This window comes from Phocoena sinus, chromosome 4, assembly GCF_008692025.1.
Source record: "Phocoena sinus isolate mPhoSin1 chromosome 4, mPhoSin1.pri, whole genome shotgun sequence".
Classification (NCBI taxonomy): domain Eukaryota; kingdom Metazoa; phylum Chordata; class Mammalia; order Artiodactyla; family Phocoenidae; genus Phocoena; species Phocoena sinus.
Genome location: NC_045766.1, coordinates 50,852,829 through 50,880,081, shown reverse-complemented (window position 1 = coordinate 50,880,081; position 27,253 = coordinate 50,852,829).

Here is a 27,253-nt window from a genome sequence, read left to right as displayed (position 1 = left end):
CTGGAGCCTGTGCTCCGCAACGGGAGAGGCCACAACAGTGAGAGGCCCGCGTACCGCAAAAAAAAACAAAAACAAAAAAAATGTTGGTAGTCAAGTCCTCTGCGGCATAGTAAGACAGCATCACAGCCTCACTGGGGCCTGGGCAGCGAGCGGATGTTTTCCCTATTACCTTGCTGTAGGATGACCTAATGCAAGGCAATAGACAAGAAAATGATAGGTTAGCCATACTCCAACTTGAAAGATGGCTTTTGAAGAGATCTTCCCTCTAAGTCCAAAAAACTTTCAATCTTATTTCTGTTACAAATTATGCTTGAACAAGTCACAGCAGGACACCCAGGATCTCAAGTGCTTTAAGAAAACAGAGGAACAGCACAATGAGGAAAACTAAAATTTTCTCTTTCTAAACACAATTTAGTTTTGAAAAAAAGGAAAACCTTACTAGGTTATAATGTGTTAAGTGAGGTATCCAAGGGCAGAGAATGACTCATGGCAAGGCTAAGAATAAAACGTGGGTTTTACACCCTAGAAAATATTTTTTTAAAATAAAAATTAAAAACCTACGTGTAATTGAAAAAGTTTTCTTACATATTTCTAAGTGTTTCACAGAAAAGTTCCTCTTCTCTTCCTCTTCCTCTTCTCTGTCTGCCTCTGTCTCTCTCTTACTCTCCCTCTTTCAATTTGAGGTCAGCACTTGCTAAAATGTTACTACTCTTGGGATATAGAAGCCTTAAATATAGAGGGCAGAAAGGAGAAATGAAAGAGGGGAGAATTAAATGAAGTTAACATTAATAATTTTTGCTGTAGTTGGACTACACTAATAAGCATTTATTTTTAAAATAAATTGTCATGTAGTACAAAGAACATAAGTTCTAGTTCAAACAATCTGAGTTCAAATGCCTGTACTGCCCTATGAGACCTGAGTCTCACTGAGTTTGAGCTTCAGGGTCCTTATCTGTAATTTAGGTTACTGCCCAGCCCAAGAGAGATACTGTGTGTAAAAATCCTTTGTAAACTCTAAAGCTTACATAAATATTAAGTCATGTTTGGCTCCCAAGATTTTACATTTTTGCTCCTAATGCATGAAAGGATAGAAGCTAGCTCTAGGCAAAATTGTCAGATAGACCACATTTGATCTCATGGCTCCTCCATTTTCCATGTTTCACCCTCTTCATTATTTCTCACCCATGTCTGCTGCTAACGGTGGAAATACAATTGCCTCTCCCCTTCTATAACTTTCTTCCTTTTCCACAGTCAACCAAGATGAGAAGAAGGTCCATACCTGTATGTACACACACACACACACACACACACACACACACACACACACACACACACATATATAGATATACATATATGTATGTATATATATATCCCTGTAGTATAGCCATAGAGGGAGGAAGCCTTATGGAAGAAGAAGTAAGATCTTCCTCCCTACTGGTAGCAGTTTACCAGTGGGCTCCCAAAAACAGTGTCCCCTTTGCATATTCCAGAAAATTTGCTGCTATGATGCAGATAGTGGACCATGTGAAACAGAAGACATATCCCAGTAAAAAAGGAGGTTGGGGAAAAATTAAAACTTTTTGCAGCCCTACTCATGGAATAAGATACCAATCACTGGCACATGCCTTTCATTTACTTTCTATTTTGTTTTTAGAAACAGCTTAAAGATAATTTCTGGGCACATGGCTATATTTGTAGGGCTCTAACTGACCTTAATGAAGTTCAACACTAGAACCACTAAAGTATTTATGAAATAATGTTACTCAATATGAACAGTATCCTTTTTTTTTTTTTTTTTTTTTTTTTGCCGTACGCGGGCCTCTCACTGTTGTGGCCTCTCCCATTACGGAGCACAGGCTCCGGACGCGCAGGCTCAGCGGCCATGGCTCATGGGCCCAGCCGCTCCGCGGCATGTGGATATCTTCCCGGACCGGGGCACGAACCCGTGTCCCCTGCATCGGCAGGCGGACTCTCAACCACTGTGCCACCAGGGAAGCCCAACAGTATCCATTTTTAAAGATGGAACTCCACGTGATATTAAATAGCAATTTGAATTAAAATATACTTCAGCCAGATTTACATTTATAGGCTGAATGAGTGCCAAGGTATATTTTCACTTTTTTGTCTGGGAGACATTTTAAATGTATGAATAGCCCTGCAATATGCAGAAAAACTAAGTGAAACAATAAAAAGCAGCCCACCATAATCTGAGCGACTTGTTCTGGTGATGTAAGCAACTGTAGAGTCTCTAGTATTTTTCTGATAACCATTTTAAAATGCATTTTAATATGAATAATTACATACTCCAAGGTAGACTTCTATACTATTCTTGTACCAAGAAATTTGATAGCATTATATATAGAGACTTTAGAGGATCCAGGGGTTTCTCTCTATCTCATATGTATTATTTCCAAAACCACTTGATTCTAACCAGGAATATGCATAATTTTGACATCAGTGAAAACTGCTTCAGAGGTTGATTGCTATTAATTTCATATATTTTAATACTGTCAGTGTGTTCTTCATGTACCATATGTAACGCTATTTTTGTCCAACTGCATATTTATGCTAATAAGTAAAGTTCATCAATGATAAGAGACTTTACAAATGACATAGGAACCATTAACATTTTTTTGCTGACTTCAACAATTATTACCTAGCAATTTTAAAATCAATTTCCTATTGCTTGTAATATGTGCCCCTTAGTTAGGAAACTGCTACATCTATATCCTCCTAAAGTATACTTATGTACAATAAATTCCCACTGACATTATAGCAGTTTTCATTTTCATGTAATATTCCATCATTTTTCTACAATAAGGTAGTATTTCAACATGGCTAATTGAGACAATTTGTAATTAATTTACTTCTAGTTTTACCACTTTCATTAGAAAGTCTTGGCAAGCACCTGTCTTTGCAAATCAAACTTCCTATGTGGGCCTTTTACTTGAAGATGTAAAGTTCTTCTCCATGTCCTTCAATCCTTATCTCTTCATTTGAAGATGGGAAGTTCCTCGTCTCATTGTTCCGCAATTCTGCCACTCCGGCCAGGAGCCTTTTGACATTCATCACACTGCCTGGCACACCCCAGCCTTAAACAAATTTCACTGCCTGCTTTCTCAGCCTCTACATCAGGGCTTCTGAGCTCTGATGGAGAAAATCACACAATGGCTCAGATCGATTCCAGTTTATGGCCTCCACATTCACTGGGCACTCACAACTGCCTGGCATACTCTCTGTGTTTCTGTAGTCACCCTCTCTCCCAACCTCAAATTGGCAATTTCAAACATTCTCCCCCCTCCTCAAACCTTCTACCTCGTCTCCTGATTTGTCATTCTCATCACAGGACTCTTCTTCCCATCCAGAGCCTTTAGATCCTCCCTACTGCTGAACTGTCCCTCTCCCAAGCCTGGCTGGCCCCACATGTGTCCTGTACCCCAGATGTTTGGCTTCCTCAGAGAACTTTGCCCTCACACTCAGGGCCTCTCCCTCCTTTTTGCAGCATCCCTCTTCTGCTTATGGCCTCCTTCCCACTAGCCTTGACCTTCCCAAGTGTTACCCACATTAAAATAAACGTTCTTGGGCTTCCCTGGTGGCGCAGTGGTTGAGAGTCCACCTGCCGATGCAGGGGACACGGGTTTGTGCCCCGGTCCGGGAGGATCCCACATGCCGCGGAGCGGCTGGGCCTGTGAGCCATGGGCACTGAGCCTGCACGTCCGGAGCCTGTGCTCTGCAATGGGAGAGGCCACGACAGTGAGAGGCCCACGTACCGCAAAATAAATAAATAAACAAATAAATAAATAAACGTTCTTGATCTCTCCTATACTAGTTACTCCATTTACTCTCCTCCCATTCATTGCCCAATTCCTAACATCTCACCCCATCCCCAAACTACCAAAACTGCCCCTGCCAAGCCGCCAATGATCTCTTCTCACTGATCCAATATATGCTTCTTAATCCTACTGTGATTTGATCTTTTCGGTCTCTGTGATACTATTTATTTTTCTTTCCTAAAATTCTTCCTTTTTGCATCTTCTATGATACTACACTCTCTGGATTTTCCTTGTCCAGTATTCAATGCTCTTTCTAGCTCTCCAGTCAAGGTGTTCTGCCTATCCTTTTCAGGCAGGTTATCAAGGCTCCACCCTCAGCCTGCTTCTTTTGTTATGTTAAATACAGTCCTTTGATGATTTAATCTACTTCTGTAGACTCACTTACCGCTTATATGCTGATAACTTCCAGAATTATAACCCAGCTTTCTCTGCTGAAACTCAGACCCTTCTATATAACTACTCACTAGATATTTCCACTGAGACGTGCAATAGAGTCCTAAAACTCGTATGTTCAAAGCATAACAGGTCAGGGACAGGTTGCCTGTTGCAAATCCATCTATCCTCTCCTGGTTCTCTGTGAATTCCTCTGGTTTAGTAAATGGCACCTCAAACTCCCAGTTTCTTAAGTCAGAAACATATGTAAGTATGCACGTATAAATTGAGTTATATATATATGTATATATTTACACACAGACATACACACACATGTGTACACATTTTTTTATAACATCATTTCACTTTAAACATAAAATCCATGCAATTCTTCCTTCTCCATATACCTTGATTCTGTCAGTTTCTCTCTAAGCCCACTGCTGCTTGCCTAATTCACACCATCATCATACCTGGGTTAGTGCTGGTGGGAAGGAAGCTGTAAGCAGAAGAGGGATGCTACAAAAGCAGGAGGGAGAGGGCCTGAGTGTGAGGGCAAGTTCTCTGAGGAGGCCAGACGTCTGGGGCCTGGGACCCAGGAGGGACCAGCCAGGCTTGGGAGGAGGAACTCAGCAATACAGATCTAAATGCTGTCTCTTTCTGAATAAGAGGAGAGGTCTTGGGTTGAGAAGGACAAATCAGGAGATGAGGTAGGAGGTGTGAGGAGAAGGAGGATGTTTGAAATTGCCAATTTGAGACTGGGAGAGAGGGCACCTAAGGAAATCCTCTGTAGACTACCGTTATAGCTTCCAGCTCGTCTCTCTGCCTCCCGTGTGGTCCTTCCTACATACCGCACACTGCAGCCAGACTGACTGTTTAAAACACAGACCTCCTGGGCTTCCCTGGTGGCGCAGTGGTTGAGAGTCCGCCTGCCGATGCAGGGGACACGGGTTCATGCCCCGGTCCGGGAAGATCCCACATACCGCGGAGTGGCTGGGCCCGTGGGCCATGGGCGCTGAGCCTGTGCTCCGCAAGGGGAGAGGCCACAACAGTGAGAGGCCCGCGTACCGCAAAAAAAAATAATAAATAAAAAAAAAATAAAACACAGACATCCTTTTTAAATACTTCAATCCCTTTCCATAATCCTCAGGAATTTCTAACCTGAGCATGACATGGAGACCATCACAGCCTTGGGACTCCTCAGGAGGTCCAGAGGTTAAGACTTTGTGCTTCCACTGCAGGGGGCACTGGTTCAATCCCTGGTTGGGAAACTAAGATGCCACATGGCGGGGCAAAAAAAAAAAAAAAATTCAAAATCACTATCTTGTCCCTCCTCAGCCCTGCACCTCATCCCTTGTCACGGCCAGCTCCTTCACCCACCATCCCAATCCAATTGAATACTTTGAAATGCCCCACAAGAGTAATGTTCTCTTCCCTCTCAAGCCTTAGCACATGTCCGTACCTCTGTCTAGAATGCCTGGATCTCCCTATTCAGCCTGCCCTCTTCCTCTATGTAGTTCCTCTTCCTGTTTCCCCAGTCTTTCTTCGGAGGTTATCACCTGCAGAAAACCCTTCTGCTACACTCCCTGCCATAGGTTAGTTGCCCTCACAGTGGTTCCCCAGTACCCTGTGCGTTAGCCCTTTATTGGCATGCATACTGCATCATGATTTTCTCTTATTTTTTATCCAACTAGCATCACGGCAAGGCCGGAGTAAGTGCTACGTAAACAGTTTTGAATGCATGAAAACTTAAGTCACCCTATAGCAGGTATTTGTTGTACAAGTGTTTCTACCTTATCCATGATTCATTTCCCAAACAAATATGGACGAGAAGGCACAATGTGTGTTCTCCTTAGCTGAATAAGTACATTCATTTTAAAACAGAAAGTTGAAACATATGATAATCTCTCAGCAGGCGGGAGAGACAGAGTATGTATTATATGAAACCTGGATGTGGTTTAAGACTGTTGAACTCAGGCAGGTCAGAAGCTGGACCTCTCTTATTTGCCATCAGTAATAAGGCCTATCAACCAGTGAATTGATGGCAGAAATGTCAGCAGTCACAGAAGCTAATGTGTGGCTCCTGTTATCTAGCTCATAGGCTCTAGCTACTACATACACAATAGGTTAATGAAAGGGAGCAGTACAATAATTTTCCACATGACCATCATTTTTCACAAGCAGCTGAAGATTAAGAAAATACTGGCACAGCCCACTAGTTAAATGTTACACTAACTTAACACTTCCTAAAATTTTTAACTCTTCTAAGTTTTCTTTCTCCGTTTTAATATACAAGCTACAAAGGTATTCAACTCAATTCCTAAGCCAGACACAATTTTAGTACTTTCTGCTTTAAGTAAAAAGTCTGATAGCTTTTCTTTCATCTCTCTCTTCTTCTGGTAACAGACCTTTCCTATCTATCATTCCATGTAGAGTCTTTAGGTCTATTCAGGGATTAGCCTGGCAACTTCTTATGTCAGTACTAAAATGTCACACAGTTGTTGCTCTTTTAAATTTTATTATAGAAGTGGTATTACAACCTGGGCAAAAAAAAAAAAAAAGAAAAAATGACACCTTCCCCATCCCATGCTGCATAGGTATCAAACAACGTCCTTACAAACTAATGTTCTATTTTTTGCTGTAATGCCCTACTTGTCCAGTCTAACTTGTTGAGACAGAATAAGTTGTTATTTACTGTTATGCAGAGTTGCCGGTCAGAATACAGGACACAAAGTTAAATTTGAATTTCAGATAAACAATGAATAATTTCAAATGTAATATCCCATGCAATATTTCTATTATACTAAAAATTATTCATTAATCAATGAAATTAAATTTTAACTGGACATCCTCTAATTTTATTTGCTAAATCGAGTAAGCCTACCTGTGAGGGCTGAAGCCAGGAAGAGATCATCTCAAAAATCACTTTCTATTTCCTAGCCAGCCACATCCCACCCACCCTTCCCACCATCTCATCTCCTTACCTGAAAAGCCTCACCATAAAAGTTACCAACTCAGAGATGCAACAGGAAAGGGCTTAGCTGTTCAGGTCCAGATCCAAGCCCGACCTCCTCATTTTCCACTGAGGAAACAGGGGTTCAGAGTTCAGTGGCTTGAACAAGGACACAGTAATGGGCTAGCGGAGCTCGAAGGGGTCCCATTTTTCTGTTGTTATTGTTGTTGTTATTAGTTATAAGCCTTGCATTCTAAAGGTCTTAGACTGTGGGGGGGGGGGGGAGCAGAGTCATTTTCTTCAGAATGCCACTAACAAAGATAGCTAAACTTGGTTGGGTGGGATATGGTTATGTCCTCTCTTAGAAAGTAGAAAGGTCCCATAAATATCCACTTAATTGAATTGCATGCAGTATAATGCTCAGCAAACCAGTGGTTAAACCAGGAGTAAGAATATGTATATGGAGGTGTAGCAAGAGGACACAGAAAAGAGTTAGCACTAGAGGTGTCTGCATGTCCAAGGAAGCAGGAAAGCCCCTGGGGCCCCTGATGGTTTCTCCTCAGGACTGTACAAGAGCCTTTATAAACCAGTGATGGGCTTGCGTGGCACAACTGATACTTATCAATGTAAAGGCACATCAGAAAACAATCAACATAAAATGATACATGTATATCTGAACATATTCAACTTATTTATGCTTAGAGACAACTGCCTTTGTGGGTCCAAGTCTGGGCCTGGTCTTCTCATGAACTTTCACTCTACACCCCCACAGATAAAACATCCATCTATATGGCATCTCTTGTGTGTTCCTGAGGTGTACTATAATTTTAATACTGTAAACTCTCAGACATATGATTCTCAAGATCATTCCCAGGCTCCTGAAGGACGCAGCCATCAGAGAAATCAATGGAAATAACACTCCGAGCAGAGAAAGGCCTCATAATACGTGAAGCTCAGAGCCTGTCTGCTGTCTGTCTTGAAAGTGAGCTAAGTGGGAATTTAGCATATGCTTTGGAACAAGAAGGAATAACAGGTTTACATTGTGCTGGTGGCTGGAGTGATGTGATGTAGTCAGGTACAAGGGAAAGGCAGTGTACATGATCAAAGGGATCCTGTGACTATGTAAACCACACAGAAAAACTGGCTTGGAACTAGAAAACCAAGCAAAAAGAAGACCTGGTCTACTAATAAATGCAATTCATAAAACTTAAAGAAGACAGAGAGAAATGGATCAGGTGCAAAAGCCATAGAGACATTTAGGACTGAAACTCAGATTGTGCCTGTAAAGACAGACATATACAGGGTACTGGAGCCAGCTCTGGCTAGCCTCTGGGGGCCAATGGTGTACTTCTCTTCCCAGTGTCTCATGTTGGTAGTTTGAAAGTGGCCATGGTAGGAATATTTATATATGGAAATTGACAAATGCTACTAATCAGTGTTTGTTTGTTTTGCTTTCCTGAGAGCCAGTTTACATACACAGCACTGCCCACTATCTAAAACCCAGTAGAAGAAACATGACAGGAATGGTATAGCACCAACAAGCCCAGGATACCTTCAAAGAAGATGGCCTGGGGCCAGAGGATGTGTTCATTGAGGCAGAAGAGGCAGGCCCAGAAACAGAATTGGAAAGAAGAGCCTGGTATAATTTCTCCAGATTTAAAAGTCCTACCTATCTGAATCTAATTCAGAATAGAAATTTAAGCAGTTTACCTCAAATTACGTTGAGGTAGAGAAAAGAGAACATGTAAATTTTAAATAATATTTAGAAATCAATGCTCTGTAAACATGCACATTTTTATTTTTATTTTGTTTGCTTCCTGAATTTTCTTTAAAAACAATTTCAAATCCTGTGTTTGCTGTCCTAAGGAGTATTGTTTCTAAACCTTAGTCTTGATAATCCCAAATGATGTTTCTGGAGCCAGGGCAGGGAGTGGGACAGAGATACCAAAATGGCAAGAAGGACGTAAAGTTAAACTTTGCCCATTTCCAAACAGAAACTAATAGCTATTTGAGCAAGCAGAGCTATACCTGGAATTTGCAAAGCTGCCTCCAGAGGGTCCAGAGGACCCCCACACACCAGTAAAAGCCCCAAATACATGAACAGCGCTTCAGTTGGCATCCTCAGGGGTAGGCCCTGAATTTGCTCAACAATATCAAAATTGCCCATTAATTTGCTTTTCCTGTAACTTCAAGACAAGGACAAACCTTTGACAATCTGTGTTTGTGTGGGCAAGCAGATCATCACTTTTACACTTAAGCAGGAGATAATTGCTAAGCCTATTCCAAAGAACAGAAAAGAAACACATTTCTTACATTTTCTGTACCAAAAGTTTTGCCAATCCTGATAAAGAATTTTTAAAACAACTCTGATTATGAAATTACCCAGTATGTGCAAGAGAGAGCAGTCATCTCTTTTGCTCTGATGAGAAATTATTTTACTTACTACTGCAAATGTAATCGTCAGTTTATAAAGAATATGTAAAATAATGACTAGGGATATTATCAAAACTAAGTACAAGTATATGGTATACTGTGTGTGTGTGTGTGTGTGTGTGTGTGTGTGTGTGTATGTTGGGTTTTCTACTTTGAGCTCATGTAAAAACCTTCTTGATGTTTCTTTTTAAACACTCATACTTAAAAACTCATTATTCAAGAAAATCTTCATTTTAAAGTATATATATATATATATATGTATTTACTGTTTTAGAGCAGGAAAATTATCATAGTAATCAATCAATTCAGAGCCTAGATGCTACAAATGAGGAAACTCCCACTGGTTTGTTAATGGAAGAGCTCAAGTCCAATCTTCTGGCTCTGAAACCAGTGTTCTTTCTACGACCATGATACACTGCTTCCCTGAAAAGGAATACCTTAATAACTACTGACTGAGGGGTATAAAATATTAAAGTATGTGGTATATTTAACAATTCAGGTGGAGTGAGGGCAAAGCAGGTTAACCAAAAGCAAAATACTATGAAGCCTGGATAATCCTACCTGCAGCAACCCAAGAGAGCCTCAGCTGGTGGCTTCAGTTAGGGCCATCTGCAATCTCGAATCCTTCCTCCTAACTTCGTGGTGAATGACTCTGACCAAGTAACCACAATGGGTAATTGCAAGACAAGAAGGCCTCTAAAATGGCTTCTACTGTAAAATGCTCATTGCTAAGTGCATGGTCACTTTCTTATCCACATGAGTACTTTCCTATGTGCTGGCATGCCAGGTAACTGCTGTTACAGAATCTGCATTGCAATTGCCTGGTATTCGTAAGAAAATGTCCAACTCTCTTTTGACACGTGAGAAGTCTTTATATACACCCACAGAGAGTGCTTTGACTGTATTTCTACAGGGACAAAGTTGCTTTAAATTTTTGCCTCAGCATTATTTTATGTTTTCGGGAACAATGAATGGCACTGATGTATCAAATTTTTGTATCAATTGTTTTGACAGCTAAGAGCAAAGTTCAGAATGAGCTTTCTAATCCCCCATCGCTTATTCTATTTCTAGTTTACACTGACCTATGCTTGAAAAGCACTTGTTATTACAAAAATTAAATAAATATTGACAAAGTGCTGATGATGCAGGTGTGGATCAGTAGAATTCCAAGGGATGCCATTCAAGTCATAATGGATGTGGATGGTGCCCCCTCTGGGGTTGTGCTATGTACAACCTGCATGGCCATGCAGAGTGGCATCATCTCCTTGGGGGCTCATTTTCCTATAATTATAAGAGGTGATCTCATATGTTTCACACTCTTCAGCAACTACTACCTCCTCAGCCCAGTTTTGCAAACTCCTCCCCCGGGTCTCAAATTCACAGATACCATACCCAACAGAACCACAACTACTTGATCTGTGATGACAAAGGGAAAACTTTCAGCTTAAAACTATGAGAGGTAGAGGATCTAAGCGGGAATGTACAGGTTCAAGTGCCCATCCAGCAACCTGAGCAAGTCACCTATGGACTCAACCTCACTCTCTTCAGGGGTAATGTGACAGTAGTGAAACCCGATTTTCCTCACTCTCTTACTGCAATGAGGTAATGAAATTGAAATCATCCATCACAATCCTGTCATCTACAGGGAGGGGCAGGGGATTCAACAGATATTAAAGAACCCTGAAGGAATTCCTATGATAGTCCTGAGATTTAGGCCAATCGTTGACCTAAGGACCACAATTCATTCAGTTAACCTAAGGGACTCAGGCACAACAGCTGCTTAATCATGGAGAAACCAACGTCAAAACTTGAGGAGACTGGGGAAAAAATGTATAAATAAATCGTAAAAAAAAAAATAAATTAATAATAAACATGCATAATCAACCTCACCTGCAATCAAAGGAGTACAAATGTAAACATCAAGGAGAAAATATTTCTCACTTATCAAATTAACAAATCTTAAAAAATACTGGGGAAGTTGAAATGAGATACTGTTCCACACCACTAGCAAGACTATAAATTGGCATAATTTTTTAGTAAAGCAATATGACAGAAGGATACGAAGCCATTAAAAAGTTAGTGCTCTTAACAAAAAGAATAAAATACCTAGGAATAAACCTACATAGGGAGACACAAGACCTGTATGCAGAAAACTATAAGACACTGATGAAAGAAATTAAAGACAATACCAACAGATGGAGAGATATACCATGCTCTTGGATTAGAAAAATCAATATTGTGAAAATGACTATACTACCCAAAGTAATCTACAGATCCAATGCAATCCCTATCAAATTACCAATGGCATTTTTTACAGAACTAGAACAAATCATCTTAAAATTTGTATGGAGACACAAAAGACCCCGAATAGCCAAAGCAGTCTTGAGGGAAAAAAACGGAGCTGGAGGAATCAGACTCCCTGACTTCAGACTATACTACAAAGCTACAGTAATCAAGACAATATGGTACTGGCACAAAAACAGAAACATAGATCAATGGAACAAGATAGAAAGCGCAGAGATAAACCCATGCACCTATGGTCAACTAATCTATGACAAAGGAGGCAAGGATATACAATGGAGAAAAGACAGTCTTTTCAATAAGTGGTGCTGGGAAAACTGGACAGCTACATGTAAAAGAATGAAATTAGAATACTTCCTAACACCAAACACAAAAATAAACTCAAGGGGCTTCCCTGGTGGCGCAGTGGTTGAGAGCCCGCCTGCCGATGCAGGGGACACGGGTTCGTGCCCCGGTCCAGGAAGATCCCACATGCCGCAGAGCAGCTAGGCCCATGAGCTATGGCCGCTGAGCCTGTGCGTCCGGAGCCTGTGCCCCACAACGGGAGAGGCCACAACAGTGAGAGGCCCGCATACCACAAAAATAAATAAATAAATAAATAAATAAATAAACTCAAAATGGATTTGAGACCTATATGTAAGACCGGACACTATAAAACTCTTAGAGGAAACACAGAAAGAATACTCTTTGACATAAATCACAGCAAGATCTTTTTTGATCCACCTCCTAGAGTAATGGGAATAAAAACAAAAATGAACAAATAGGACCTAATGAAACTTCAAAGCTTTTGCACAACAAAGGAAACCATAAACAAGACAAAAAGGCAACCCTCAGAATGGGAGAAAATATTTGCAAACGAATCAATGGACAAAGGATTAATCTCCAAAATATATAAACAGCTCATGCAGCGCAATATTAAAGAAACAAACAACCCAATCCAAAAATGGGCAGAAGACCTAAATAGACATTTCTCCAAAGAAGACATACAGATGGCCAAGAGGCACATGAAAAGCTGCTCAACATCACTAATTATTAGAGAAATGCAAATCAAAACTACAATGAGGTTATCACCTCACACCCGTTAGAATGGGCATCATCAGAAAATCTACAAACAACAAATGCTGGAGAGGGTGTGGAGGAAAGGGAACCCTCTTGCACTGTTGGTGAGAATGTAAATTGAAACAGCCACTATGGAGAACAATACAGAGGTTCCTTAAAAAACTACAAATAGAACTACCATATGACCCAGCAATCCCACTACTGGGCATATACCCAGAGAAAACCATAATTCAAAAAGATGCATGCACCCCAATGTTCATTGCACCACTATTTACAATAGCCAGGTCATGGAAGCAACCTAAATGCCCATCGACAGACGAATGGATAAAGAAGAGGTGGTACATATATACAATGGAATATTACTCAGCCATTAAAAAGGAATGAAATTGAGTCATTTGTTGAGAGGTGGATGGATCTAGAGACTGTCATACAGAGGGAAGTAAGCCAGAAAGGGAAAAACAAATATCGTATATAATGCATGTATGTGGAACCTAGAAAAATGGTACAGATGAACCAGTTTGCAGGGCAGAAGCTGAGACACAGATGTAGAGAACAAACATATGGACACCAAGGGGTGAAAGCCACGGGGCAGTGGGGATGGTGCTGTGATGAATTGGGAGATTGGCATTGACATGTATACACTGATGTGTATAAAATTGATGACTAATAAGAACCTACTGTATAAAAAAGTAAATAAAATAAAATTAAAAAAATAAAGTTAGTGCTTTTTGTCTTAGGAATTCCATTTTTAGGAATAATCCTAAAGAAATAACCCAGAGATTTACATTAAAAGATATACAAGAGAGGGGCTTCCCTGGTGGCGCAGTGGTTGAGAGTCCGCTTGCCGATGCAGGGGACATGGGTTCGTGCCCCGGTCTGAGAAGATCCCACATGCCGCGGAGCGGCTGGGCCCGTGAGCCATGGCCGCTGAGCCTGCGCGCCCGAAGCCTGTGCTCCGCAACGGGAGAGGCCACAATGGTGAGAGGCCCACGTACCACAAAAAAAAAAAAAAAAAAAAAAGATATGCAAGAGAGTACATATGCTTGGGAGAAATTGCCCTCCCCCACCAAAAACCAAACCCTGTACTTCCAATAAAATCATGGTACATCCATCCAATAGACTATAAGGCAAAAACTATTTTTTAAAAGCAGAATGTTAAATGACATGCAAAATGACTCTATACAGTGTCAAGTAAGGAAGGTAGGATATAGACTTGCAATATGTGTAGTTAGCATATGGAGTGTACTTTGTAAAAGATAACTATAATCAATGGCAGTATTGAACAGGAAAACAATGACTGGACTATTTTTAAAAAGTTCAAAAATCGGCAAAACTAAACTATGGTGTTAGAACCGAAGACAGTCATTACCTTTGGGGAACAGAAACGGGATAGTGATTAGGAGGGTCTTCTGGGGTGCTAAGAATGTCTTATTTCTTTTACTTGGGTGGCAGTTATCCTGGTGGGCTCACTTTGTGATAATTCATTGAACACACTTGCAGCTGACTCATTTTTCTGTACGTGTGCCATACTTCAATAAAAGTTATACATATATTATTTGTTAAAGTATAAAGAAAAGCAAGGGAATGTTTGTCATACAATTCATAACACTGTTGAGGAGAAAGATTCAATCCTTATGTATTGATAATGTTCTACTTCCTGAATTGTGTGGAAGGTATATGGCTGATCTTTTCTTTTTTTTAACTTTTTAATGTACACAGCAGAACTTTAACTCCTACATCCATATACTTTAGAGTACAAAAAAAAGTTTGAGTATTTTTCTTTAAAAGAGAAAAGATATACAAAATCTTATGAAGTATATTTATGTATACCCTACCTGTGCATTTATGTGTGTGTGAAAGAGGCAGAGAAGAAGCATGATCTATTTATCTAACTGTTCATGGTAAAGAGATTGCAAAGATATACACTAGAATGGTCTTAGTGTTTCTCTTAAGACTACAGGTTATTTTTATTTTATGTACATCTTTTTGTATTTTCCAAAGTATTTTTAACAATCATATTACTTTTAGAATCTGAAAGGAAAAATACAAACTCTTCCTACGATTGAAAAAAAAAATCAGGTGCCACGCACGTATCACGCAGGTGTCACGGGCAGGGAGGGTTTGTGGGTGGGGCCGCGCGCAGAGGGGCGGGGCCTCGCGAATGTGATGTTTCAAACCTGGGCTTCCACGAGCACACAGACCAGCGTGGCCTCGGACTGGGACGTTTGGACTCAGACGCGGCCAGATGCGGCAGCTGGGAGGAATCCAGAGCTTCGCGCCGCCCCCGCTGGGCTGAGGCACAACTGCGTAGGTAGGGGGCCATTCAAGTCTGGTCGGTTAAAACTTTTCAATTCCCCTGGCTGGGTGAGAAGGAAGGGGGCCTTCAGGAAGAAGCTCGAGGAAGTTGGAGAAAGTAGGACCTCCTTTCTTCCTTACCACTCGAGAAACGTTGCCTATTGATAACCCTAATAAAGTAGCCAAGAAATCATTTCCTGCAGGCAGTTAGAAGACAGGGAGTTCCCAAGTGGCTCCCTGTCCCCTATACGCGGCACTCCCTATCACATTTGATGAGAAAGGAAAGGCCAAGATCCTATTTGGTTCCCGAGTAACAGACTTTTACTTTGTTTTGTCCTAACTTGTATTCCTTCATAAAGTGTATAATATGAGGACACTGACCTCTGGTCAAGCGAAAGATGATCACTATTTCACAGTCCAGATTTTATTACCACCTGTTTTCTCCCTAACTCATGATATTACTGTGTCTGTAACTTATCACTGAGGAACTGAAGACATCCTGTGTCACTGAGTGTGGTTTTAGGCAGAGAGACAATCTGACACAATTCTCTCTCTGACAATTGTCAGAGAGGCAATCTCTAAGACACAGACCATTTCTTCATTTGTGTACTCTAACATCATACCTGGCATAAAATGTGTGCTCCGAGATGTTCGATGTATGAGTGACTGAATGAATGGTTGAATGAATGATTATCTTTAAAAGGAATCTGCCATTCAAAGGTGGCTCGGCATGAGCAATGAAAAATTGTATCAAGCTTGTTTAAAGTTTGCTTTGCACATTACTTGTCTATAAAATATTCATAAGTATCAGTAAGAATCTCTGTTTTTGGAACACCAGCAGAATATTTACCACTTTTAGTAAGCCACTAGTTTTAAATAAATGAATAAAAATTTATTTGTAATGGTAAATATTTTTGTTTAATTCCCTATGATTACATTTAATGTGCTAATAATGTTATTATACACAACAAAGGGCTGTGGATCTTTCACATGTCACCAGTAAGACCTTGGGCGCCATACAGGTGCTCTCTTTTACATATTATTGCAGGCCGGATGGACTGTTTTCCTCCAAATGGAAAAATAAATTAGGACCCAATTATAACATTTTACAGGTTTTTCCCCCCCTTCATGTGAGACAAGAGCTCAAGGGTTTTTGTAAAGGGAAAGGTAAATAAAGGTAGAAGAGAAAAAGAATGCACTGGAAGCAAGAGATAGGCCAGAATCCTTCTAACCACCTAACTCTGCACACAGCATGTAGTTTTTCTTCATTGTCCTGATCTGAATAAGGAGTGAAATATTGATTCTGATATGGGAGAAAGGGATACGACCGGAGGCGAGGCTGTGTTGTGTAGTATTTCAAAGAGGTTTTTAATTTTTAAGCCTCTTTTTCAAGTGCATAGAAACAACGTAAACTGGTGAGTTGTCATGGTGTTTAACACAAATACATAATCAAGATAGAACTGAGATTTCTTTTATTTCCAAAGTGAAATTTTCGCTTAAGTACCTTTTCAACCCTGTTATTATAACCAAATAGCTAAAACCTCCAATCTGGTCATTTTCAAAGATCTATCCAAAGAGAAATAATTTTAAAGGCCATTTGAGAAAAATACCCTCTCCTTTATTCTTTTTTCTTTGTCAGAGTTTGGAATGGAAAATAACTACTTGTAACAGTATCTGCCCTAAATTCATAAAGCTGTTCATCTTCTGAGCACTGAAACCAGTAAGCTGGAAATTAATTACAGCTTAAAAGAAAACAACAAATGGACATGAATAATAATCACGATATACAGGACCTTAAAATGGTCTCCAGGCATAAACCCACAGTTCATTCCTTATAGCAGGAGAATTTTTTCTAATTAAGAAACACAACGGGGCTTCCCTGGTGGCGCAGTGGTTGAGAGTCCGCCTGCCGATGCAGGGGACGTGGGTTCGTGCCCCGGTCCGGGAAGATCCCACATGCCGCGGAGCGGCTGGGCCCGTGAGCCATGGCCGCTGAGCCTGTGCTCCGCAACAGGAGAGGCCACAACAGTGAGAGGCCCGCGTACCGCAAAAAAAAAAAAAAAAAAAAAAAAAAAGAAACACGATGACTAAAGCCACATCTCTCCACATAGCATTTGACTGCAATTTCTTTTTTTTTTCCTTGTATGTGACATATCAGTTTAAAATAGATGAATAGGTACCCACACAATGGAAGGCTATGGTAACAAAAGCCATACAAACACCATATGCTCATGGGTGTTTAAATCCTTTTATATCAGGGAGCCTGGATTATTGTCTCTCAACTAGTGTAAAATATATTGAGTCATCTTCCTGGAAAGTAACATTCAAGTTGTAACATTTTGCACCCATGAAGCGCCTTGTTGAATTTTTTTCAGGCTGTTAATAAAATATTACAGCAGTCTAGTTTAAAGATCACTGAAGTAGAGACTATAACTTATCACAGCTCTGGCTAAATTTCAAAATACACATGATGAATGAGCATGAGTGAGGGGTCCAATAGAAAGAGCATTTTCCTGTCTAATTTTTTTAAATTGCTGAGCAATAATAACAACACTAAAAAGGATGCCAATAGTATAACAGCATTTTTCAAGCACTTACTATTACCAGGCAACCTTCTTCTATTACTCTTGTCAACAACTATGAGGCAGATATCATTAACTCATTTTGTAAATGAGGAAACTGAGAACACAATAGCCGTTACCAATATCAACATCATTCCAGATTCTCCATACGATGGGAAAAATAACTGTGATGGCAAACATTCAGCTTTACCTCTACATTTTAGAAAGCCTTAAGGGGTAAAATTTACATACCATATGATGTGGTATACATCTGTATACACCTAGGTATGTCTATTATAAAATGCTGAGGATTCATGTATTTGAACCACTAATAGTTCACAAATTTTAGGCAACTTTGAAAGGTAACTGAGCTGATTTTACACAGGATAAGCATTAGAATGTGTCCCTTTAACCTTAATTAGTAGAAGCTGAAGCTGTAGTCACATTGCAGTCTAGAATTGCATGACACGTGGAAAACTGATACGGTTTTAAGTAGATCATTTAAAAAGAAATGTTTCAGGAAGACTAGTGTTATTATCACTGGCTAGAAACAGAAATTACCAATAGAAATCAGAGCTCTTGGCAATTTCTTTTCATAAATGAATTGGCTGTTTCACCTATTTACTTAAATAAATGATTTATTAAACTGTAATAAATAGATATATGATAAAACAGTAATTAATTGATTAAAAAGTATTAATAGATAAATAAAATTTATTAAAGTAAATAATACAATTTACTCTCTTAAGATTTACTTAAGTTGCATGTGTGCCTTTCAAGGGTAAGCATTAATATATGGAATCAGAATTAAGACAGTAGGATTAAATTCCCTTTAACAAAGGAAGAGACTTGTATATAACTCTGTTTAATCTGTTGTTTTTAAAATGTGCTTGAAAAGATGGACTTGAAAATATTGGTCTTGCTTTTCTTCAGGCACCTTTAGTTGTTACTTATTAGGATAATAGTTCCACATGTTAGTTTAAGAGCTATTGGCACTCAACCTGGGTGGTGTTTCTCCACTAGAATAACTTTCCTTAGGAAATTCCAATTCTGGGTGTTCATCTGATTCCACATGCATGAATGCTTCAATGCTCTCCTACCAGTTATCACTTAAGTTCCTATTAGCCAGTATAACTCAAGCAGAAGAATTCAATGCTGTCTTTGAAGATCACCTAACTTATAGTTTGAAAAGACATTGTATTGTCACCCCTCCTTCCAAAAAAAGTGTGCAATTAACTTGTCAGAAATCAGCTCAGATTTGTTAAGTTTGAAGGAAGGTATAAGGTGCAAAACTATGACATAGTAACCACTTCACACCTCTGTTCAACAGACATTTGGAAACCTAGGTTGAAGCACAGAAAAAAAGGAATGCAATAGTCCCGTGACCTCCACAATCAGCTCTCAGCGTATATTCCCAAACGTAACTTATCTGTTCTACTTTAGGCAGGTGTGTGTGTGTGTGTGTGTGTGTGTGTGTGTGTGTGTGTGTTGAAAGCCCATGGGATCCTACTCAGATGATGAAGATAATGGAGGAAAAACATGCAGAAGGCATCTCAATGTCCTTAGGTACTGGGAGCAAGGCTTAATTAAAGACTCAAAAGTTCAGACCTCACTTAATTCCCTCATCTTCCCTCATCTTTTATATTCACTAATTTAGTTCACAGTGAAGAGAACACCGTGTTAAATGTGAGAGCCATTACCAGACTGATGGGCAAGACTTGATCTACGTTAAAAATCACATTTATTAATTTAAACATTTCAACCTGACTGCGTACAGAATCCCTTCAGATGTTGCCCATACATTCATTGGTCAATTCCATGAATACAGAAAAGGAAGTATAATCTGTAGTTCACAGAGGCTCTGTCTTCTCATGCAGTTCCCATTTCTTCCCATTTTCCTCCCAGAGATTCTGCCTTCCATGGGCCTTCATGTTATTCTGTCTGTTGTCACAGAATTTGTTCAACCAGTACCCACACTACACTGGTCATCTGGCTTTGGTCTTATCTTCCAGTAGTAGGTGACTACCTCTGTTTTCCACTTATCTCTCCCTCTCCCTAATTCTCAATATTTTTCATTCTTCCAGATCTTTCATATCTACAATATGCTGTCAAGAATAATGGGACAGAGTTGGGTTATGGGTGGGGAGGGAGATGTAGTTTAAAAATGTCCCTCCAGGAGCCTGACGCATCTCTTCCTCCAGCCTTGAGAACACTGCTTCACTTTGGGACATTCATACCAGGAGATGTTACTTATGCTGGTATGGATGTTTTAAAGTGAGGGCAGAGGAAAAATGATTCCATTAATTTTTGTAGCAGAATTCATTGAGTGAGCTCTTGAGGCCTCATTTCTTTTAAAGTTGGAAAGTAGGGATGCAGAAAGGGACTATTTCTACTTACCAATCAGAGATAACTCAGTAATGATTTAAAATAGCCTCTTTGGGTAAATATCTTCCTCCTCCCCAAGACGCAGGACAGGGGAAGCTTACTCATGTTCATGGCAACCGAAATGGGAAGAGGCCTTGTGTCAATGCCTTCTCTAGTCCTCCCTGGCCTCTATTGATACATCCTTCTTTCCACCTTTTCCCCAGGATTGAGTGTTGACTGAAGTACAGTACAGTTGATCCTGAGTTCATTGATCTGGTCATCAGGTCATCAGATTTACCAGTGAATTATCAAACAGTTGCAGGGAGACTGGGTCATAAAAAAGCAAGCCTGGAGGGATTTTTTTTTCCCTTACCATAACTAAACTTTAAAAAATTATGATAATGATAGCAAGCAAATCATTCATGCCCAGTGCAGTTTGTTCAGGCTCTTCAGGGCCTTCAGAAACACAGGCAGAGAATCTCTTTTACTCTACCTACCCTACACACAATCTAATCATTCCCAAGCCAGTCACATGAACTGCATTTCATTTGTTTTGTGTGGTTTTGCCCTCCTGGAGAGTTCTGTAGAAAAACACCTTCTGATTTACTGTCAAATTTTTTCCCTGCCTTATTACTTGTATTCTCAAACAGTGCAGAGATTGTAGGTGGGGGAGTAAAGGGCATGTGTTTGGGAAAGTCTTACCTCTATTGCCTTGAACATATTAGAGATATTTTAAATTCCTAGCTAACTCTTATATCTCAGTCACCTATACATGTGTTTCTATTGTCTACTTTCTCTTTTGATTTTTGATTATGTTTTCTTGGGGAGTTTGAGGCATACTTAGTAATTTTGGGTGTTTTTTTTTGCTGCATTGGGTCTTCATCGCTGCACAGGGGCTTTCTCCAGTTGCAGCGAGCGGGGGCTACTCTTCATTACCATGCACGTGCTTCTCATTGCAGTGGCTTCTCTTGTTGCAGAGCATGGGCTCGAGGCACGTGGGCTTCAGTAGTTGCAGCACGTGGGCTCAGCAGTTGCGGCACAAGGGCCCTAGAGCACAGGCTCGGTAGTTGTGGTGCATGGGCTTAGCTGTTCCACGGCATGTGGGATCTTCCTGGACCAGGGATCGAACCCGTGTCCTCTGCATTGGCAGGTGAATTCTCAACCACTGCGCCACCAGGGAAGTCCAGTAATTTTTTATTAAATGTTGACTATTTTGTATAGGAGACTGTAGAAGATCCAGGTGATGTATCCTGCTCTATAATGGATTCATCATTCCCTTCACTAGGCAGACAACACAGTAATTCACCTTAATTTAATCGGGGACTGTTGCATGTTGAGACTGGGTTGCAGGCCTGGAAATGGTCTATCTCTAGTTCACTCTGGTTCTCAAGAGTTTTCAGCTGTAAGTCTGATGTTTCTTTGAGGCCATTTCTCCTGCAGGTCTCACAAGACTGCCAACACTTTGCATTGCTTTGCAGAGGCTTTCTGCTTAGGTCTTTAGCATCTTGCCCCATGTAGCCCCTCAAGTTAGCCTTTTCTCTGGATAGTAAACATCTCTGTGCTTGAATTTCGCCAGATATCTACCCAAAACCATACTGGTTTCACCCAGTACCCTAAGTAAAATGCTGAGATTCTCAGCCCCCTCCCCATACCAAATTGGCAAACATTGCCCTGATACAAAATGGCTGTAAAAGTCAGCTCATTTCCATGAAGAAGTTATACCCTATCCATTTCTCATTGCCTCCCAGTACACTCATACTGATTACCTGGTATTTAATCCTGCTTTTCTACTTGGTCTCAACAGAAATTCTGGTCTGCTACAAACTACTCCACCCGGATAAGCAGAAGCTAACATGTAACTGAATAGTTCAAATGATATATTTTGGCAGGTTCAAATTGTTGAAATAGTAATTTTGAAATATGACTTTTTTTCAAGTTTGATACACATCAAAACTATTTTTTTCCCCAAGAAGTTCTTTGATTTCATGGTTCTCTTTTTCTGAGATCAGTGGGGAAATACTAGTGGATGATTAATATACAACCAGTTTTCAAATATTATTCAACTCTGTAAACCTGTAAATCTTCATTAAGTGTAATTGAAACATGATTGAAAAAATAAAAAATGTACTTCTAAACTATTTTGATATCTTCTCTAGCTTAATTCCAAAATTAATTTCTCTCACAGACAAATGTATTGATTTGTCTGTGAGAGAAATTATTTATTCTAGAAAAAGTATAATTATTTATACTAGAAAGAGTCAGAAGAAATCTTCAAATAATAGTACTAAAAACTATACAAGAAATTAAATTATTATTTTTCTTATTTTATTTTTCATGGGGGAAGAAGGGGCAGTGTAGTGTGGTTGAGAGGAGAGGCCCAGGGGACTCTCTTTGCCCCCTCACCCCCTTTTTATATCCCAAAGGAAAGTAGAGGGAAGCTGCCTCTGCCTTGAAATGAGGCTATGTGCTTCAAACCTGGGGACAGGGATAAGAGAGGATCTGTGCTTTGGGCAACCTGAGCCAGAAGCAGAGGGGTTTTGGGGAGGATACATGATGCTTATTGCTTTGTATGTTTCACTGGGAAGGAGGGCACCACCAACAGTAGCTCACAGATTTGTAAACTGAGCCTACTGGCTTCAAGAGGGGAGCAATGAAGTCAAATTAAATATGAGTCATTTGTGCAAAAATAACAAACAAATATATGCAAGATCTAAACAGTTCCATTTGAAAGAACTTCATAATTATCTTTAGTAAAATATCAAACTAAAACTCTTGCAAAGAATCAGGTAAACCCTACTTTTGGCTCAGAAATTTATGATGTGAAATGGCTTGGCATGCATAGGAAGGTACATAAATAGTTCATATTCTAATCCTTCTCTCTCTCTCTCTCCTTCTCTCTCTCTCACTCTTTTTCTCTTCTCTGCCAGGTTCCATGGTAAGTGCATATAACATTGTACCATTAAGCCACAGGCAAATCATACAAAAATACCCCAACCAATAGTTTCTCAAGTGTCAAAAATGCCTTTTATTCTTCAGCCTCTAAAGGAGAAGACAGTTTAGGGTAAGTTAAAAGGCACTGTAAACATACTAGAAAATATTAAAATGACAATAGTGATAATTCTGTTATACAATATGGTTGGAGATTAGGGGATTTCTACGTTCACTCTCTACCTGTCTCCACCCCACTCCAAAACATAGTTTACAGAGATTTATAATGATCTTAGGTGAAAATAAATATCCAGTTCAGCCTCAGGGGAAAATAATTTAGGAGCAGTCTCATATTCATGCCTCAGGTTCTACTTGTGAGGTAAGAGTGGCAAATATTAATTATTCATGCATTACCCATGATGCACCCATTTTATGGATCATGCACTATGTGACTGGTTATATGTGATAACAGTGAAAATAGATTAGCTATCCCTCTTTGTGTGGATATTCTCTCATTTTACCAATTGCTCTCCAGGACACAAAATTCCCAGAGAATAAATATCCTGAGATTCCATTTTTATGTAAATATTAGTCGCCAACTTTTGAAATTTAAGAAGAAAAATGATGTGTGTGTGCGCATGCGAATGTAAACAAAGCTTCACAATGTAAAGCAAAGCATCAATTATTAAAAGTCATTAGTATGCTTTATACATGAATATTATGTTTATAATTTGCTCATGATATAGTATATATACTATATGTAACACCATAATAGCTACCCTTTGTAGAGAAGTTATATGCTAAATGATGCATTAGTTCCTAACAAATGTTGCTTTGTTAATCCTTCAGTCATCCCTATGAGGAATGAACTGGATGAAAAAAACAAGATCCATCAAAGTAAAATAACTTACTGAAAGTTTCTTCAGCAAAGAAGAAACAGTTAGGATTTGAGCTTATATGTCCTCAACTCTAAAACACAGGTCCTGTCTACTATGCCATTTCAATTCTTGAGCTTGGAGCACCCTCCCAGGAAAGTTAGATAGCAGTTCTGAGCTCTTACTCCCAAGCTCCTATGAAGCACAATCCATTTTATTCACCTTTATAATTCCCCAGGAAAGAGCCTAGTATTTTCCCCTAGCAGGAACTCAACAAGTGTTGACTAAATGGATGAATGGACGTCTAACAATAGTCCATCCTTATAAACTTCTTTTTCGGGAAGCTAATCATATAGACCTTAAAGTATTTCCTTAGCATCAGATAAAGGAAGCATCTATCTACCTATCAGACTGCTTCATCAGTGCCAGCCCAGGTACCAGTTTTACCACAGCAACATGAAATATATACATCATTGGCTCAGTGCCAGCATGGTCACCCAACTACCTATATCAGACTCCAATGGAGTAGACTGACCTTGGACATACTTAGAGCACCAGTAAAGTAGCATTACCAAGAGAATAATTCTCTAGGAAAACCTTGCATTTAATCACTATATTGTGTTACATAAGTGAAATCTCATTGATCTTAAGAAATGTACACTGAAGTAATACAGGGTAATGAGACATGATACCTGCAACCTAACCCACAAATAACTCTGAAAAAAATAAATAATATAAATGTATATATGTGTATGTGTCTCTGTATACCTGTCTACACTACACACACACACACAATTATAAATAAGGGCAAAATGTTTAAAATTGGTAAATCTGGGTAAAGGGCAATTGAGAGTTCTTGATATTATTCTTACAACTCATCTATAAATTTAAAATTATTTCCAAAAAGTTAATTAGTTCATTTTCTTTTTTAAATACCTTTATTGAGTATAACTGCTTTACAGTGTTGTGTTAGTTTCTGCTGTATAACAAAGTGAATCAGCTATATGTATACATATATCCCTGTATCCCCTCCCTCTTGTGTCTCCCTCCCACCCTCCTTATCCCACTCCTCCAGGTGGTCACAAACCACCGAGCTAATCTCCCTGTGCTATGCATCTGCTTCCCACAAGCTATCTATTTTACATTTGGTAGTGTATATATGTCAATGCTACACTCTCACTTCATCCCAGCTTACCCTTCCCCCTCCCCGTGTCCTCAAGTCCATTCTCTACGTCTGCATCTTTATTCCTATCCTGCCCCTAGGTTCCTCAGAACCTTTTTTTTTTTTTGATTCTATATATATGTTTTAGCATACAGTATTTGTTTTACTCTTTCTGACTTACTTCACTCTGTATGACAGAGTCTAGGTCTATCCACCTCACTACAAACAACTCAATTTTGTTTCTTTTTATGGCTGAGTAATATTCCATTGTATATGTGTGCCATGTCTTCTTTATCCATTCATCTGTAAGTGGACACTTATGTTTCTTCCATGTCCTGGCTACTATAAATAGTGCTGCAATGAACATTGTGGTACATGACTCTTTTTGAATTATGGTTTTCTCAGGGTATATGCCCAGTAGTGGGATTGCTGGGTCGTATGGTAGTTCTGTTTTTAGTTTTCTAAGAAACCTTCATACTGTTCTTCACAGTGGCTGTATCAGTTTACATTCCCACCAACAGTGCAAGAGGGTTCCCTTTTCTCCACACCCTCTCCAGTACTTACTGTTTGTAGATTTTTTGATGATGGCCATTCTGACCAGTGTGAAGTGGTACCTCACTGTGGTTTGGATTTGCATTTCTCTAATGGTTAGTGATGTTGAACATCCTTTCATGTGCTTCTGGGCCATCTATGTGTCTTCTTTGGAGAAATGTCTATTTAGGCCTTCTGCCCATTTTTCCTTGGGTTGTCTGTTTTTTTGATATTGAGTTTCATGAGCTGCTTGTATGTTTTGCAGATTAATACTCTGTCAGTTGCTTCATTTGCAAATATTTTCTCCCATTCTGAGGGTTGTCTTTTCATCATGCTTATGGTTTCCTTTGATGTGCAAAAGCTTTTAAATTTCATTAGGTCCCATTTGTTTATTTTTGTTTTTATTTCCATTTCTCTAGGAGGTGGGTCAAAAAGGATCTTGCTGTGATTTATGTCATAGCGTATTCTGCCTGTATTTTCCTCTAATAGTTTTATAGTGTCTGCCCTTACATTTAGGTCTTTAATCCATTTTGAGTTTATTTTTGTGTATGGTGTTAGGAAGTGTTCTAATCTTATTCTTTTACATGTGGCTGTCTAGTTTTCCCAGCACCACTTACTGAAAAGGCTTTTCTCCACTGTACATTCTTGCATCCTTTATCAAAGATAAGGTAACCAAAGGTGTGTGGGTTTACCTCTGGGCTTTCTATCCTGTTCCACTGATCTCTATTTCTGTTTTTGTGCCAGTACCATGCTGTCTTGATCACTGTAGCTTTGTAGTATAGTGTGAAGTCTGGGAGCCTGATTCCTCCAGCTCCATTTTTGTTTCTCAAGATTGCTTTGGCTATTCGGGGGTCTCTTGTGTTTCCATACAAATTGGGAAATTTTTTGTTCTAGTTCTGTGAAAAATGCCATTGGTAGTTTGATAGGGATTGCACTGAACGTGTAGATTGCTTTGGGTAGTATAGTCATTTTCACAATGTTGATTCTTCCAATCCAAGAACATGGTATATCTCTCCATCTGTTTGTATCATCTTTACTTTCTTTCATCAGTGTCTTATAGTTTTCTGCATAGAGGTCTTCTGTCTCCTTAGGTAGGTTGATTCCTAGGTATTTTATTCTTTTTGTTACAGTGGTAAATGGGAGTGTTTTTCCTCAATTTCTCTTTCAGATTTTTCATCATTAGTGTATAGGAATGCAAGAGATTTCTGAACATTAATTTTGTATCCTGCTACTTTACCAAATTCATTGATTAGCTCTAGTATTTTTCAGGTAGCATCTTTAGGATTCTCTATGTATAGTATCATGTCATCGGCAAACAGTGACAGTTTTACTTCTTCTTTTCCAATTTGGATTCCTTTTATTTCTTCTTCTTCTCTGACTGCCGTGGCTAAAACTTCCAAAACTATGTTGAATAACATTGACGAGCGTGGGCAACCATGTGTTGTTCCCAGTCTTAGAGGAAATGGTTTCAGTTTCTCACCACTGAGAATGATGTTAGCTGTGGGTTTGTCATATATGGCCTTTATTTTTATTTTTTTTAACATCTTTATTGGGGTATAATTGCTTTACAATGGTGTGTTAGTTTCTGC